The sequence below is a fragment of the Phascolarctos cinereus genome, unplaced genomic scaffold (assembly GCF_003287225.1).
Source record: "Phascolarctos cinereus isolate Bilbo 61053 unplaced genomic scaffold, phaCin_HiC Scaffold_5;HRSCAF=322, whole genome shotgun sequence".
Classification (NCBI taxonomy): domain Eukaryota; kingdom Metazoa; phylum Chordata; class Mammalia; order Diprotodontia; family Phascolarctidae; genus Phascolarctos; species Phascolarctos cinereus.
Genome location: NW_027555958.1, coordinates 72,896,211 through 72,914,098, shown reverse-complemented (window position 1 = coordinate 72,914,098; position 17,888 = coordinate 72,896,211). Strand labels below are relative to the sequence as shown.

General features: G+C 35.5%; 1 protein-coding gene across 2 annotated transcripts in view; it reads right to left on the bottom strand.

The window, feature by feature from the left end:
- The window catches only part of DPYD (dihydropyrimidine dehydrogenase), a 1,011,926-nt gene that overhangs the window by 506,942 nt on the left and 487,096 nt on the right, over positions 1-17,888 (bottom strand). The gene's annotated exons all lie outside the window — the stretch shown is intronic.

The following is a 17,888-nucleotide window of genomic DNA, read 5'->3' as shown; positions in this document are numbered from 1 at the left end:
TATCTTTGACTCTTTTCTCTGCCTTCCCTGATGAGCAACGAGGCTATGTCATATGAGGTCTTAGAGATGATCTAGCCCTAGATGAGCATAAGGAAACAGATATAAACAAGGCAAATGGTTTTTCCAAGATCACACAGTTAATAGCTCCTTGAGCTATATGACTAGATTCCAGATCTGCCTAACAGTACAGGGCTTTATCTAGTGGGTTATAACTGTTTTTATGTGTAATAGTCTCTAAAAGTATAAAAAAAGTGTTTTTGATCCTTAAAGGGCAGCTAAGGAGTGTAGAGCCCTGGGGCTGTCATCAGAAAGATTTGACTTCAAATCTAGCTTCAGACACTTCATAGCTGAACGACCTTGGATACAACACTTAACCTCTGTTTGCTTCTTTTTCCTCAAATGTAAAATGGGGATAATATTAGCACCAACCTCCCAGGAAAGTTGTGAGGATAAAATGAGATAATATTTGAAAAGTGTATAGTGATTGGTCCACAGTAGGTGCTATATAATAGTTAGGTATTATTATTGATCTTATTATTATCATTTTATTCACCTCATACTTCTCTTGTTGAGAATAAAACTTGAAAGCCTTATCAAAAACAGAGTAGGTGCTTTTTTTTTTTTTGCTTTTTGGTGAGGTGATTGGGATTAACTGACTTGCCCAGGGTCACACAGCTAGTAAGTGTTAAGTGTCTGAAGCTGGATTTGAACTCAGGTCCTCCTGACTCCAGTGCCAGAGCTCTATTCACTGAGCCACCTAGCTGCCCCTAGAATAGGTACTTTTTCTAAGATTTTCATAGTAGAATAATTAGTAATTGCCAAAACCTGGAAGCCACTAATAAATAATTGACTAGCCAAATTCAGTGTAAAAGAAGGTAAGCTGCCTGAGAATACAGTAACTACTCTTTGATTACTTTTATCTGTAGGCCCAGTAACTAGTATTGGAGCTGACACATAATAGGTACTTAATAATTGAGTGTTATGTTAATGAAATGGATTAATATAATTCTAGGAAGAACCTACAAATTTAAAGAGTACAAAGAAACCTAGAAAGATCTTCTTGAATCTATTCAAAGTGTAAAAAAAGAAAAAAAAAGAAAAACTAGAAGGCAATATATATTAAGATGGCATAATAGGAAAACTGAATACAAATGAATGAATTAATGAAGAACCCTGAAGGGTTTTTTTTGTGTTACATTTGGTACAGGGACTGAACATATGATTTCACTCGTGTAGGGAACTCCTGGGTAGAAAACTCATTCTGCTAATGTTGGTAGGCATTCTGTCATTTATAATATTAGAAAATTGCCTAGATCACTTAGAGGTTAAGTAAATTGCCTGGTCACTCTGTCAGAGGTAAGACTTGAAGTCACATCTTCCTGGTTTCCAAACTAGCTCTCTATCCATTCTGCTTTCCAGATTAGGAAATTTGAATGTGAGTATTTACTAAGCAAGCTTTTGGTTGTATTGACATGTAATATTGCACTTATTAAAAACAGCTTTGTGCTAACAGAAATTATGACTTGTCATTTAAAACTCTGAAATTTAAGTTGCAGATTTTTCCATCATATAAGATCTGATGATATTTTTGTTATTTGAGTATGATGAAGAAAACAGGCTAAGAACTACATCCTCAATAACAATAACTTGCATATGTTTCAAAAAATTCTTAAATATTATGAAACTATTTTGTACTTCCTCAACCATTCAAGAGAATTAGGACCCCTTTGAAATATCATTTGGAAAATTACTCTGTTACTGTGTTTAGTTTGTATCTACCTCTCAAAAAAGAGAAGAAAAAATAAACATACATAGATATTATGACTACAATGTGGGGAAACTTCTGTGTAACTAGTTAAAAACTATTTGCTATTTTATTAGGTTCTAACATGTTTCAAGTTTTCATAAATGGAAGAGAAAAGAAAAGAAAAGAAGGCTTGATTCTTTAGTGAAAAAAAAACTAAAGAGAATTCAGATTGGAAATGGAAGCCTGAAGTAAGGAAGTAATTTTAAAATATCAATTAAATAATATAGAAGAACCCAGAGAAGAATAAGGGGAAAGCCCTGCTAATATGAGAGGAGAGATGTGAATAAAGAGGAAAGGAGACAGGTTTGTGTGTGTGTGGGCAGATTGGCATTGGGCGGGGGAGATGATAGCACCCTCTGTAAGGGGACATGGTACATCAAATCTAAACAGTCAGAAAGCATGACCTAGAAAGGAATAAAGATTTGGTTGGCCTTTGCGCCCTTCTTAAAATGGCGGTTCTAGGAGGAAATGGCCAATTGGAGGGAAAGACCACAGGTAAGGTGGGTACTTTTAATCTATGAAGCCCAGGGTTGAAGTGAGCTTCTAGAGTTACCATGGCATGGTAAAGAAAATTCCAAGCAGGGGTAGGAGTGTAGCCTGGGGAGGAATTCAATCTCTATTAGCTCCTTGCTACAACCTTGAGTGCTAAGTGCTATTATTATTCCCGTCTTTACTGATAAGGAACTTGGAACCTTACTGATAAGGCTTTCAGAGGTTAAGTGACTTGCCCAATGTCACACACAGGAAGTAAATGTTTGGCAAATTTTTAAATCAAAATCATCCTGAGTGCAGCACTTCATCCACTATACTACCCAGCTATCTTCTATTGGTGAGATTACAGCAGTGACAGGAAAGTGGTGTGGTTCCTTGAAAAAAAATTCTGCCTTTGAGTGTGAGGACCTATATTCAAATCATGTCTCAGTCATTTACTACCTGTGTGCACTAGGGGAATTCAAATGCTCCTAGACCTCAGTTTCCTCATGTGTAAAATAAGGTAAGTCAGGCTAGATAACCTCCAAGTTACTTTCCTTCAGTTTTAGATGCAAGACACTTTAAAGCATGCAAATCATTGTGCATACTTTTTCTCATTTCAGTTCTATGAGAACCCCATAAATTTAGTTCTTACACTCATTATCTCCATTTCACTGATGAAGAGGGTCAGTGAGGTGAGAGGGAGGGGCTGTCTTTGATCTGAGAATCAAGGAAAACTAAGTATCAAAATAAATTATGATACTTAGCACCATTTTATTTTCATCATTGGTCTTAGTTATGACTTATTATCTATTCATCTCTCATAGAGGGCTTAATTATAATTTTTACTCATTCTAGTTCAAAATTTTAATTGCACATATATAGGAAAGAGTGGACCTGACTTAGTGGCAGCTTATTTGGAAAAAAAAATAATGTAGAATTTCAATAGTTAGGAAATGTTGGATTGAATTAAATTCAAGGGGTTTGATATGCTTATTAAATAAACTCATAGCATTAAATTTAAGAAATTGGATTTACATTCTTTCAAGTGTATTTCCTAAGTTCTTTAATTTTTGTTCTTCTTTCAGTCATGTCCTACTCTCCATGACCCCATTTTGGGTTTTCTTGGCAAAGATACTGGAATGGCTTGCTATTTCTTTTTCCAGTTCATTTTACAGATGAGGAACTAAGGCAAACAGGGCTAAGTGACTTGCTCAAGGTCATACAGCTAGCTAGTAAGTATCTGAGGCCAGATTTGAACTCAGGTCCTTCTGACTCCAGGGCTGGTACTCTATCCACTGTGCCATCTAACTGCTCAAATCATTTAAGAAGAGTAACAAAATAGTATGTCTCATGATGACAAGAACTTAGCATAATCTTAGAGAGTATTAAAAAGCCATGTTTAGCCATAGAAGTAATAGTTATAGAATTATAGGTCTAAAGTTGAAAGGGATGGGCAGAGGCAATTTATTCAAACCCCTCTCCCCAATTTAAAAAATTCCTCAAAGTAAGAAACTGTACTCAAGAGAAGTAATGAATATTGCTCAAGGTCACATGGGTAAGTAGTATGGTTTAAATATTTTCAGGTTTTTGGCTCCAACTCTATCACGTTTCCTGAAACCATACTCTTAAAAAAGTTGTATTCGTATGTAACATTTGAATAGACTTAATTTACCTTTAGGACTCATCTGATCATATCTTAAAATATATAAATTACTTGATCTGCATTCCATAACAAATTATTTTCACAATTTGCTAAGAGTGAGTGAGTTTTTGTTATGGGCAATAACCTCCAAAAGAGCCAACCAGCCTCAAGGGATCCATGGTTATTCAATGCAATCTACTCTTAATAATCACAGTTGTCTCATACTATTACTGAACAATTTCAATAATTAAATCCATAATTAAGGATTAAATTCAAAATGCTGATTTTCACATAAACCACAACAAAAAACTCTAATATATTAAAAAATGAAGTTGCCACATATATACAACTTAAACATAAAATCTATCTTCTGGAATGTAATTTAGATTCATTGGGAAAACAGTGGTTATCGTTTTAATTAAGCAGTTATTTGTAGAGCATTATGCTTAATGCTGGATACAAAGAATTATGGCACTCTTCCAGTCCTCACAGAGATTAAAACCTTGTAAGAGTATAAGACACAAACATAGTTATCTATAATACACATCATTATAAAAAAAGAAAAGAGAGAGGTGCAAAACAAAAGAGCTGTTGGTGGTCAATGACAGAAGCTTTTTCCGATAGGGAGGGATCTGAGAATGCATTGCAGAAGAGCCGTGGAAGTTTTGCTCTAGAAGATGAGTAAGAATTCAACAGGTAAAGGTAGAAAATTCTAAGAATGAGGAATATGAGGAAAGAAACAAAGGCAATGAGTCATTGGACATAGTTGGCAGACATTAATTTGCTTTGCACCTGTGTAGAATGTAAGTAGGGGAGTAACTAAAGAAGAGACCAGAGAAATAGGGTGGTATCAGGTGATTGGAATAAATGCTTAATAAAAATTTGTTGAATTTAATTGAATTGGAAATTCTTGAATATCAGGCAAAGGAATTACTCAGTAAGCCATAAGGGAATCACTCTTTTAGAGCAGGGGCAGGTGGATAGCATAGCAGATAGAGTACTGAGCTTGGAATCAGGAAGTTTTATCTTTCTGAGTTCAAATATAACCTCAGACACATATTAGCTGTGTGACCCTGGGCAAGTCACTTAATTGCTGTTGGCCTTAATCCCCTGGAGAAGAACATGGCAAACTACTCCGGCATCTTTACCAAGAAAACCCCAAAATGGAGTCATGAAGTGTCTGAAATGACTGAATAACAAGAACATGTTATTGAACAGAGGAAGAGTCATGACCAAATCTATGTATAAATATGGGTGGCTGAAAGGGGACTATAATGTGGCTATAAAGACGTATTAGGAGGGTAGTATAATATTCCAGGTGGTTGAAATGAAGCTAGTACTAGGATATTGGTGGTAGGACTATAGTATAAGACACTGAAATAGACCTTGCACATATAGCATCTTTAGGACTTTTTAAGTGATTGGATATGAGATGACAAAGAGTAAACAATAATCAGAAGATCTTGAATGAGACACTAGGTGAAAAGGTAGTGAATAGAGAAACAGTAAAATCTGAAGGAATAACAGATTGAAGGGAAAAATAACAGGTTTAGTTTTGGACATCTTGATTTTGAAATGATAGTGGAACTTCAGGTGGAGATGTCCAAAAGATGGCTAGAAATGTGAGTCAGAGAATTGGAACAGGGACATCAAGGCTGGGCTATAGATTCTGGAGCCAACTACCTAGAGTAGAAGTTAAAGCCATGGGAGGGAGCAAAAATGTCAAGAGAGTCTAGAGACAAAAGAAGAGGGTCAAGGGGAAACTCTTGGGCAGCACTTACATGGAGAGGTTGGGAGGAGGGCAAGGAGACGTAAGGAGAGAAAACAAAGCGCCATTAAAGAAACAGTATATGAACTAGGCAAGTGTAGTATGTCTGAAGACAAGGGAGAAAAGAACATCCAGTACGAAGTTTTAGTCAATAGAGTCAAGTTCTATAGAGAGGTCAAGGAGGATGAGGACTTAGAAACAGCCACTGGATTTGATGGCTATCCCTGCCATTTGAGATCATTTTGAGTAGATTGGTAGGGGGCAGAAGTCAGATAGCAAGGCCAAGGGGTGGAGGAGAGAGTGGCTAGAGAAAATGAGAGCCCTGTCATCTTCTGAAAATGATATTTTCATTTTTCATTCAGATCTGTTTCAAGGATTCAAGTCTCTTATGCATTTATTGCTTCATCTCATGGGGAACAAAAAAGAATCAAAAGCAAAGCAGTCTATTTCAATGTTCACATTTCAATTCCCTTTCATAATGACACACACATAATGCCTTATGCCAATAATAACACAGAACATCTTATACCAATAACAGGATCTGGTATTTTATCTTCAAAGCATTTCCCTGAAGGAAATATTTGAAAAGAGTAGGCACAACTGCTGCTTATAAAACCAAGGAGACAGCCTGGTGTGCCAAAATAATCACTAGACTGGGAGTCAGAAGACCTGTGTTTAAGTCCTGTCACTTACTAGTCATGTAACTTGACTTTTTCTGAGACTCAGTTATCCCCATCTCTAAGATGGAAATGATAATAAAGTCATTATTGATTTGGATTTATTTTATGAATGTGTTTTGTAAATTGTGTGAAGCACAATGTAAATATAAGTGTGAGTTGTTAGTATAAATATAAGAAATGATTCATTGAGTTAGATTCATATATACTTGGTATTCAAACAGTGACACCCAGGCACCAATGGTGAAGCAAGGTGTCTTCTATGACAGTAATATGTAAAGGTAAAGGCTATTGCTTCCAATTTCCTTAGTTTCCCTTTGCAATTCACCATGGATCTATACCTTATGGATTTCTCTAAACCGTTTTTGAACCTGTTCAATTACTTCCCTTTTTAGCCTTCATCTTTCTGTACCTTTTTTTCTTTTTAAATCTATTCTCTTGAGAATGCCCTTTAATAATCTCTTGATCATTTAATCACTTTGACTATCATTGTTGGCACCTTCTGCAACTCTGCCATGGTTCTTTTTGTGTGCTCAGGTTGGCATACATGCAAATGAAACTCAATGGCATATCTTCTTTCCCAATATTAACCAACTTAGAAGTAATGAAAACACAAATGGCTTAAAATATTTCTATTTACATTTATAAATCAAATAACTGCTTGCTGTTTCTTATGAAGTATTAAGTGAAATGTTATTAGGAGTCACATACAGTTTACACACTTATCTAAAGAGTATACACAAAATAGATAGCTGGTAATCATCAGGAAGATGAGTCTTCCCATAGAAACTTTATTACATTTCAGGTGACTGTATAAAATTTGAGGGACTAAGAGTTGGACAGAAATGAAAGCAGAAAGGGAAGCCAACATTACAGTCTCCCCAAATGTAATACTAATGATTCAACCCACATATTCAACAGAGTTTTTAGGCAGTCTTTAAAAGATCTCTGTCTTTCTTAATGTACACTGGAGGGCTAAGATTCAAGCTTTCTCCCTTTCGCTTATTTTAATTACTATTGTTTTAGAACTTGTTATTATAAAAATGAAGACATAGTAAGGTAGCTTTACAATAATAATGATTTAATTTTTAAGACTAGGACCTTTTATTCAGTCCTAATGTAATGCATGAACTATTTTTTTTTCTTTCTTTCCAAGGCCTAATTGTATTGTGACACCTAAGTTCTTCAATAAAAGCCGCAGCTTAAAATTGCAGAAACTATCCCTCGGGACACATCACTAGCAGATGCAGATTGCCAAGGTCAATTAAACTGATGTAGCCCTGCTGTCATATATGTAAAAGAGAAACCTGCTAGCATATGACAAGTATATTTCTCAGTATTTATAAATGAATGTCAGATTTGTTGTATTTTTAGTATATGAGTATAGAATGATTCTCCAAAAACAACCCATCAGTAATCATAACAAAGACACATTAACCCTGTTCCTTTTGGATCATTAATAAGTTATAGGGCTCAACATTGGGCACAACTTAAAACTTATAAGTTATAATTTTTTTTAATCCTGAGAACTACACATTAACTTTTCCTATGGGAGAACAGATTGCAGCATTTTTGTTTTGTTTTGTTTTATTTTAAAGCTATGCAATCGTTTTTTGGCCTTTTTTTTGCCCCTCTCTCCAATTACGGAGGCAAAATAAAGTGGAGAATCAAACTGATATTCTGGAAAAGGTAGACCAAGAAGAAGAAATAAAAAACAACAGCCACAATAACAAAAACCTGTGAGAATGGTGAGGATCCCTGTACAAGTCTACCTTCACAGTCATATCTATAATATGCCACACTGTCTTCCAAAATATAAAGTGGTCAATATGAAAAACTTTCTCTATGACTAAAGCAAGTTTAGGTCCATTCCTACAAGTGGGGGTCTTGGAGAGTTTTCTGCGGCACTAAGAGGTCAGGGTCGCTCAGCTGGTGTGCATCACAGACACAATCTGGCCCCAAGCTTTCTGAACACTGAGACCTCTACACAATGCTACCTTCCTTTCTTTGGCTGATGAAGCCTCCTCTTTCAAACCTATCTCCTCAACAAAACTTTCCCTAACCACACCACCAGTCTGTGCTCATTTCCTCCTCCTCTGGTTTTACAATCTGAACTCTTTGAGTGCTTATGGTATGGTGCATTTTTTGGTTAATTTTATTTTTCCATATTTTCTTCCTTAATTAGTTGTTAACTCTTCCAAGGCAGTTAATAAGTTGCCTTACACATCTTAGGTACTTAGAGAGCAAATCTGCATTGATTATCAATCATAAAGCATTTATTAAGGACTTGTGCCAGACACTGTGTTAAGTGCTGGGGACACAAAGAAATATTTAACAGCCAATGACCTAAAAACTTGCACATTTTAGGGCCTGTGAGACCATGGAGAAGTTATTCAACCTCTCAGCGGCCCAGGGAACACTGTAAGACTATAATTTCCAGATGGGTTGAACTGTCAATCTTCATCTGTGGAGAGAGTTTCAATTCTGAGACTACTCTACACTAGAAGTGTCCAACTCGTAGCTTATAAAACTCCCAAGTGCTTAAAATGTAACTGGGACGTGTTTAACAAAATCAATAATAATCTACTAGAAAATTTTTAAAATGTACATATAGAAGTGTATACGATATATATTCAAAATAAATAGGAGGTGATTAGGGACAAGGACAGGGCACTAGAAACTGGAAGATCAGTAAAAATTTGATATAGAAAGTGGCAGTAGAGTTGATATTCGAAGGAAACAGATTTGAAGAGGCAGAAGTGAGGATCGAAGTCATTCCAGGTATGGAGATAATATAATATAATATAAAGCCACAGAGATGGTACAGGATGGCTTGGATTTTCATAAACCTCTGACAAAGTAATGTCTCAGGGTATTAGGACAGGAATGTGACTCAAAAAAGGAAAAGAAAATGAAAAGAGAGGGCACTACTCTTCCTTCTATAGCCCAGGATGAATTGCTAGAGGCTAACAGACAGGCAAAGACCTGGAGCTGGTGTGGTGGCCAGCCACAGCTGGCATTGCAGTCCAAACCAGAGCCAAAGATGCAAGATTTTTGTTTTTTGTTTTGTTTTTCCTTTTCATAGGTCACATGGGAAAAAAGTCAAAAGGAGGGAAATGGACAAGATATGTTGACTGCTGAGACTGGTGGTGAATCATAAACTGATCTATTCTTATCACTTAATCAGGGTATGACTGGCATACACCTTTATTCTGTTATAAACTGTGTTTTATGGGTCTAGTTATTCTGTATAATAATAATATAATAATAATAATAATAGCTAGCATTTACATATAACATTCATATATTATATATCACATTTAAGCTTTGCCAAGTATTTTTCAGATGTTATTTTATCATAAACTTCTCTCTTCCTTCCTCTCTCTTTCTGTCTCTCTGTCTCTGTCTCTGTGTTTCTACCCCATCTCTCTATTTCCTTGGTTTTCTCTGGTTCTGGCTCTTCACCCTCTCTGTCTCTGTGTCTTGGTATCTCTCTGTCAGCCTCTTTCTCTTCCTCCCTTTCTCTCTCTTTCCTTCTCTTCCTCTCCCTCTCTCTACCATCCATTCTAATTAGGAGCTTAATAACAAGCTATTCATATGTGCTTTATAACTAAGCCTTTGAGGGCAGAATTAAGGTGAATCTTGGACTTTCACTCTTTCCCATTAGACTATGAGTGTGATCCATTGTTTTTGCAGTGTAACTTGGGTCCCTGAAACACTAAGAACAGGGTTACCTGGGGTTCCATAGTGAAACCTACCATTCTGCTTATATTTTATCCTAGACGTAATGGAGATCAATTGAATTTTATTTAGTAGGTTACTAACACAGTCAGAATTGCACTTTAGTGGGGGAAAAACCAGCTGTCAACTACATGGAAGATTGATTGGAAAGTATGGAGAACTGAGGTATTTTATTAATACTTCATGTTGCCTATATAAGTTTCAAATATTTTACATTAATTTCTTTCATTATTTTACATTGTTAACTCCTGGAAGGCAAGGATAATTTCTTAATGGGATTTGTAAAATGCCATTATACTTCTAAGCATAGTTAGGGTCTCATAAATAATTTTTTTATATATTTCTTTTTTTTTTTTTTGCTTGTTTGTTTTTGCTTTCTGGTGAGGCAATGGGGGTTAGGTGACTTGCCCAGGGTCATCCAGCTAGTAAGTGTGAAGTGTCTGAGGTCAGATTTGAACTCAGGTTCTCCTGACTACAAGGCTGGAGCTCTATCCGCTGTGCCACCTAGCTACCTCCCTCATAGATAATTTTTTAATAATTATCATGAATGGTGGAAACATTTAAACTGTATGGTGCTAACACGTTATTTCCTATGTATGAATCAACAAAGGAATTAAAAGGAATGTTCAGAATGTTGTTACCAATGGAACTAAAAATTACAAAAATGGAGATAAGCAAAAACTCTTTAATATATAATCCCCCTTTGCCACATTTAAAGTATGTATAAAAACAAATGGAAAACTGGTAGTAAATTACATCACAGGCAAAAACAACAACAATATTATTAAAATAGCGACTAAAATTTTTTAATTAACAAAACAAATCAAATGGAAAAGATTCCCTAAATAAAGCTTTAAAAGTGAGTCTATGTGTGTTTGACTGCCATGACTAATTATGTATCCATGTAATGTGTGTTCAATTTGGGCTTATTTAAATAGCAGAAATGCTCATTAGCTGCAGTATATCTGTGAAGCTTCAGTAAACAGTTTAATGGTTTTTATGTTTAACCAATTTCATAAGTTCCTGTAATTTTAGCTTTAGCAGCTCATTAATGTTATTTTTGATATCCATCTTACTGACTTTTTTTTACTCTGAATTGGCAGTAGGCACTTCAATGCAAACTTAAAACATACAGTAATAATTCATTTAAATAATTTTAGTATATAAGTAAATGCACAATTCTGAAATGATGTCTTGAATTAGAGCTCAACTAAGGTTATCATAAATCAGGGCATCTCTTAGTTTTAGATGGGGTTGTTGAAATAGTAAATAAGCCAACTATAACAACATTTGAGGACTGGCTGAATGAACTATATTATCAATGCATCATAATGCATGTAAATAAAGATATGAATGGATAAAAAAAGAAGATGAAAGAAAAAAAAAGGGAAGAGAACTCACGCTGACCAAATTCATATAGGAAAGGGAATGAGTGTGGCTTGGGTGAATTCAGCAGAACTAACAGGGATATGGATTTCATCTTGGTATAAGGACCTTCCTAACAATTAAAGCTTATAACAATGAAAAGGGATAAAATAAAAATTTGTAACTTGTCTGTTACTGGAAGTGGTTGGGTGGTTCAACCAATATGTTGGTGCCTCCCAAATCTGAGACGTTAAATTTGACACCCAGAGAAACGACTAGTTTGAGGAAAGTCTTCGATGCCGCATTTTGTTTTACTGAGTCAAATGTATTTATTAATTTAAAAATATCAGATATTGTTGGATCTTTACCTCAGTCACTTATTTGAATATAGAGACATAATGGTATAAAATGGAAGTTAATCTCTGCCTGTTCCTTTCTCATGTTTTCATTGAGGTTATACTAACAAATGGCTAGACCATTATGATTTTACAGTGATAAGAAAACTAGCATGTGTTCCTTTTGAGTTGTGTGCTCCCCAAAGAAGCTCGTCCCTGTCAAGGAAGATGTCTTAGGCAGATTCTAAAAAAGGAGGGATTGCCTCTTGAAAGTGAGGTCCAGCAAATGTTCATATTTACAGATGACTGTGCTAATTACACTGATCCTTGGAAACATACAAATCTTCCCCAGTGAAATCCTTAGTACCAAATAAAAAAAGCAAAGACAAAACCTGATCTATTCAATAATACCCTGAAAATGAAGTAGATGAAAAAAAATGTTACTTATAGCGCTGAATGGACAGAGGGTCAACTTAGTGTAAAATACATATCTTAGAGACTGATTGTGTAGATAAACAATAAGCTGGAACCAGGTTTGAATAGAAGAGATGATGCTGAAAGGCATTTTGGGAAACCACAGTGTATTTTCAGTGATCAAAACAAGAAATATTTTTAAAATCCAGTGTATTCTTGACAATTTTTTGGGGGTGGTAGGCAATGGGGTTAAATGACTTACCCAGGGTCACACAGCTAATTAAGTGTCAAATGTCCACTGTGCTACCTGGCTGCCCCAACAAACGTTCTATTATTTGTTCTATGAATCATGAAACTCCATGATCTTGGAAGAATAAAAAGATGTGCCTTTTCAAAAGAATTTTGAAAGGGAAGTGGGAAGGAATAACATTATTTATTCCAGAAAATAAGCTTTTGCCTTATGTTGCTCAGATCTAGGCCTCCACGATCCTTCTCAGTCAGCTCTAAATTATGTAGTCTCTATTCTCCTCCTCCTCTCATTCATCTCTCAGAATTGTGGACTCATGATAGGTGAGCTTTCTCCTTATCATGCCCAGAATTAGACTACCATGCCACTTCCCAACCAGCTCTAATGTTGTTAACTATTCTACTCATCTCTTCGCAACTCTGGGTTCTGATAGGTGTCCAGATCTATTGTCCAAATGTAGGCCACCATGCTACCTCCTGGGCAGCTTCATACCACAATGCAACCACTTTGGTTCTCTTCTCATTAGAACTCAGAATCCATTTCCTAGGATACTGGGCTATAATATGTCATTGTTTACTGATAAATACATTTGACTCCGAAAAAGAATGCAACCTCAAAGGCTTCCTTCAAATCAGGTGTCTCCCACATATATGTTAAAATCAAATAAGGCTATGACAGATGCAAAAAGGGAGATCCTTTTTTTTTCCCCAATAACATTCAGAGTATTTACACACTATGGGTATCCCAGTTTGGGAAGGACATTGATGAGTTTGAGACTATTTAGAGGAGGGCAACCATTATGTTGAAAAGCTCTGGGTGAACATTATTATAAATGGAATTTTAAAGTGCCATATAATTTCTCAGTATGACATATAGAAATTTCCTTAACATTTTTGCAAGCATCCTCGCAAATGAAAATGTTTAAAAAGTGTCTAATCAATACATGGTTTTACTGCTTAAGTGTATAGATATGTGATGTATTATATATGCATACATATATGTCTGTGTATATATTCTTCTCAGACTCTTGTTTGAACTCAGTTACAGAGCTCAGCAGCTTGGAGCAAGGAAGAAACATGTCCTAATGAAATATAGTGACAAAAATGAAGTAAGGGAAATATACTTCATGTCATAAGACAAAGACGACTATGGTGGCAATTAATGAAATCATCAATAAAATAACTCTTTGAGTCATAATTCATAATCTTGTAGTTTTTAATATGTACTTAGGGAAAGTCTCAAGTTAATAAAATACAAATAGCTGTCTTCATGTATTGAAAGGTTGCCATGAAAAAGAAAGATTAGGCTTATCCCGCTTGGCCCCAGAGAGCAGAAAGTTTCAGAGAGGAAGATTTCATCTTGATGTAAGACAACGCTTGCTAACATTTAGAGCTGTCCCAGAGTACGCTGGGCTGCCAGTCAAGGTAATAGGTTCCTATAACTGGGCATCTTCAAAGGGAGTTTGAGTGACCACTTACAGAGGCCACTGGTGAGGTATGGGTTAGACTAGAGAAACTTGGATGTCCTTTACAACTCTCTGATTTGGGGAAATGATCTGAAATATGTGCACAAATGAAAGTTTAGGAAACATGCTGCAAGACAAAGTTTTGGCTACTTACCAGGCCTGGAAGTAAAATTAGCTAAATATAGCACAAAAATATTATTTTTTCTATAAGAAGAGGGTTGTTGTTCCTGGCTCATGAGGTACTAATTTTCTCCTCATAACCTTTGTTGCATGCCTTTTAACTCAACAAAACTAAATTTCTTCACCTTTTAAAAACTCAGATTGGCCAATAACAAAAAAATCTATTAATTAATTCAGGTATTATATAGTCATTCATTGAAGAATCATTTTCCCCCCAAGAAAATCCAGAGGAGAGAAAATGCCAAATGTATATGTGTTGGGGAGAGTGCGGGGGGACTCACATATTATATCAATACCTTCCCAAGGCAATCAAGTGGCCATCAATAGTTATCAATCCTTAACATTACTCGAAAAATTATCATTGTTTTATTAACATGCTCTACATGTACACAGGTATATGAGTGTACATGTGATGAAAATATGACAAGAAAGTAAGCTGGCTTTCTCAACTGATTGTTACTAGAGACAAATTGTATTCAGTAACACAGCTGGCTGTAAGGATCAGATAATCAAAGTAAAGACAGATAAGAACTAGACCTGTGATATCAAGATTGAAAAATATTCTAGAATAAGTAAAGTCCCTCCGCTAATGCAGTTCATTACTTTCTCTGGAAATTAAAGTCTTTGCAGGTTGCCTACAGTGCTGAGGATTGAGATGGCTTGATCAGGGTCTCAAAGCCTGTGAATGTCAGAGGCAGGATATGAATTCAGCTCATTCTGGATCTCAGACCTGCTCTTTATCTATCACGCCATGTGAACAACACAAGATAACAACAAAAATATTTATACGGTGCTTTAATATTTGCAAACAGCCTTCGATGTATTATCTCATTTGATCTTCATGTAACCTTGTGAGGCAGGTGTTATTATTTTCTCCACTTTACAGATAAAGATGTCTGACTTGAGACAGGCTAAGGGAGTTGGCTATTTCTGTGTTTACTGTTTATTTCATAGAGGAAAAAAAGCACTTAACTTGAAAAAGCAAAACATAGCTTGTAAAGCCTCTCTTGAAAGAAGTATCTCAGAAAAATGTTAAGACCATATTAAATTCGATTATAAATGCGAACACAGAAATCAATCTACTCAGTGAATCATCAGCTAGCATTTATCAAGGACCTACTGTGTGCCAAGCTGGCACTCTGCTTAATGCTGGGTATACAAAGAAAGACACACCACCAGCAACAATAACAACAAAAATCAGACCTCACTCTCAAAAAGCCCACAGTCTAATGGGGGAGGCAACACGCAAACAAATACAGTTATGTACAAATATAACATATACAGGACAAAACAGGGATCTTAAATGTTTTCTTCAGAGGGAAAGGCACCAAGATTAAAGATTGGGAAACATAAGACCTCAGCTGAGACTTGAAGGAAGCCATGGAACTAAGGAGGTAGAGGTGAGAAGGAAGAGAGTTTTAGGAATGGGAGACATCCAGAGAAAATCATGGGAGTTGGGAGATGGAATGTCTTCTTTTAGGAATAGCAAGGAGGCCGGTATCACTGTATCACAGAATATGTGGGAATGAATAAGGTGCATTAAAACTGGAAAAGAAAGAACTGATAAATAGAAGCATGTATAGAACAATTACGTATACATATGTACACATATGTATACCTATTTCTATACATATACACATATATATATATAAATATATATGTATATATAAGTATATATGGGGGGTGCCTATTTGTGTCTAATGGTAGCCATGTCAAGTGGGAGGGATAGGGGGAAGGGAAGAGAAAAAGAAGGGAAAAATAAATTTACATGATAACTTTGTTGTATATTTGAAAGAAAGAACAAGCTGTGCAAAGTGAATTTGTAGTTTCATGCATAATCCTCTCCTTATTTTACTATGTTATAGAAATGCTTGTTTTATTCCATAAATTAAAAATTAAAATAAAAAAACTAAGAAAGGTGGGAAGAGGGGAGGTTATAAAGGGATTTGAAAACCAAACAGAATTTTATGTTTGATTCTGAAAGTAATATAAAGCCATTGGAGTTTACTGACTAGGTTGGGGTTGATATGATTAAATTATGTTTTTAGGAATATAAATTTGAAGCCTGAATGGAGGACAGATTAGTAAAGGAGGAGACTTGAAGCAGGAAGACCAACCAGTAAGGTAGTGTAATTGTTGAAGTCTAATGTGATAAGAGTCACACCAGGGTGATGGCATTGTTAATGGAGAGAAGGAGAAGTAGATGAGAATGTAGGAAGGTAAAAATGACATGACTGATTGGATAGAGAAGTAAGAAAGAGTAGGTCATTTACAGGAAAGTGCTACAGAAGAGATGGAAGTTGAGGTAAGCTTGAAAGGATGGGCAGCAATAATGATAATAATGATAACATCACTAAGCATTTTTGCTTCATACTTTACAAATCACTGAGACATGTATTAATCACTCTCATTTACATATTTGATCTTAAAAGGAATCCTGTGAGATAAAACCAAGGAAAATGAGGCTCAAAGAGTTTCAGTGATTTGTTCAAGGTCACACAGCAGAGCTTCGGAGGCTCATTCCTGACTTTCGGTCTGGGTCCCTTTTCATGACACCATACTTTCTATATAATGATTGATGGCCCCCTTGACAGAAATAGGTAAGCTGGAGCTGAACAATATAAAGTTTAAGCTGTACAATTAAAATGACCCCACACTCATTATTCTGTCACTTCTCTCCTAGCAATGCCAAAACCCTGGGAGATCCTAGCAGCTTCCATCTATAAATCACTGTATAATTAAGGTTGGTACAATTACTTTGAAAGCGCTCTATAAATGTCAGCTATTATTAACATGATGACGAGTTGTGTATTTTAAATTTAATTCAATATGTTTTTGCATCTCATAAAGTGGTAAGACCTGAGTTCTAATGTGACCTCAGACACATACTAGATGTAGGGTTCTGGGCAAGTCACCTAACCTTTATTTGCCAGTTTCCTCAACTATAAAATGGGGATAATAATAGCACCTACCATACAAGATTGCTATGAAGATAATAACGATAATAGTAATATTCAAATAGCCCCTTCTCTGTGCCAGGGACTGTGCTAATAATTTTAGAAATATAGCATTTGATATTCACAACTCTGAGATATAAATGCTATTATTATACCCATTTTACAATTGAGGCAAATATAGTATAGATTAAGTGACTTGCCCAGGATCATATAGCTAGCAAATTCCCGAGGCTAGATTTGAACCCTGGTCTTTGTGATTCCATACCTAGTACTTTGAGGGGAAAAAAAAACATTTATAAAAAAGTACTTAGCACAGTGCCAGGAAGCTATATAGGACTAGTAGTATGGTACTACATAAATGTCTATTCCTTCCATTACTTGTAAATATCTCCTTCGACAGAAGAACTATCTTAGGGAGATATGCTGTCCACATTTTGCTTTTCAATAAAATTCTAACTTGTTACAAAAAAAAAAGAACATAAAACCTTCAAGGCCAAGAGTGGCTTCCATCTGCAAAAGTAAAATAAAGAATGCCACTGGTCAGTAAAGTATCATTGATGTCCTTGTTTTACAATTTTATCCTATAGCTGATATTTATTGATAATCACATCAAAGAATAGCACGCACACCCTACTAGAAATTAAAATTAAAATGTATGCATAAGAAAAGTATAATTACATAGTAACATATATAACAATTGTAATTGAAAAAGAATGGACTATGGTTAATACAGTACTGGTTTAGTACTATATATATATATTTATATATACATATATATTACGCGCATGTGTGTGTGTGTGTGTGTGTGTGTGTGTG